Raw genomic sequence first — 1188 nt, 5'->3', positions numbered from 1 at the left:
GTCCTCCTTCGGGCAGGGCTCCCAGCAAACTTGCGGAGGCTTGAGGCTTGGTTGGGGTAGGGGGGAAGCTATTATTATTATTATCATTATTATTAATCTCTTCCGCCTCCTGTATTTTCTGGCAGGACATTTCATTGTCTTTTAGGCCAGTTTTAGAAAACTGCTATGGGTCTGCATGCGTATTTAGCTTTTTAAAAAGTTCATTATACGCAGCTGTTTCAGCCTATAGCCACATATGGCATGCAAATAGAGACCCCTATAGGAGAATCGTCCTCTCTATTATCTCCACATGTTTGTTCAATATACGTGGCCAGGAAAACGACTCTACTGCTATACATTAAAATATAATTTTACATTTTTCTCCCGAGTACTTTGGGCAACGCAGGGGCTCGTTCCTGCTTTGAACAGCCTTCACGGTTAGCAAATAAACGTCTCCGAGATGCGGGCGCGCTGATCTCCATTGTTTCGCTAATACACTACTGCTGTTCCCAAAACCCCGCTCCCGGCTGCAGCCGAACCTAGCCCCCCGACCGACGGGGTTGCAGACCCCTGCGCCTTCCCCAGGCGGGACCGCGGGCTCCGGACCCTCCGGGGGCCGCCCGGCCTCCTCCCGCCGGGAGGCGGCTGCAGCCTCAGGGCCAGGGGTTCCCCGGGGAAAGGTGCCGGGGCGACAGCCTCAGCCTTGCAGAGGAGCCGTCACCGGTCAGAGCTTTCTCGTAAAGCCCAGTGGTGGGATTTGCTGAGATTTTTTTTCCGGTTCGGGTTTGTTTCACAGGGTTTTTGTTTTTTTTTTTCTCCTTTACTTTTACTTTCTTTTTTCGTCGCTCCCCCCCCGCCCGAGCCCTGGGGTTGGTGGCTGTGGTGGGAAGCCGAGCGCACAGCATACCGTTTGCACTGATTCAGAAAGGAAATGTTCCTTTTCCTTTCGAGATTACAGACAGACACAGCGGAGCGTTGCGGTATCTTAGGGGGTTTATGTTATTTTATTCTGCTGGAACAAAGAAATGGAAGCGTATTTTTTTATTTATTTTTAGGGTCACGCGGGCCTTTTTTTTTTTCCTCCTGGCAAGCGTATTTTACCCCGAGAATTTAATCCTTCAGACAAATAGTCTAACATTATCTCTTTCCTCTGGAGACGAGATCAACTGCTTTCTCATCCACTCCCCCCCCCCCCCCCTGGGGGCCGCC

Source organism: Pygoscelis adeliae, unplaced genomic scaffold (assembly GCF_000699105.1).
Source record: "Pygoscelis adeliae isolate BGI_AS28 unplaced genomic scaffold, ASM69910v1 Scaffold167, whole genome shotgun sequence".
Classification (NCBI taxonomy): Eukaryota; Metazoa; Chordata; class Aves; order Sphenisciformes; family Spheniscidae; genus Pygoscelis; species Pygoscelis adeliae.
Note: the sequence above shows the minus strand (reverse complement) of the source record.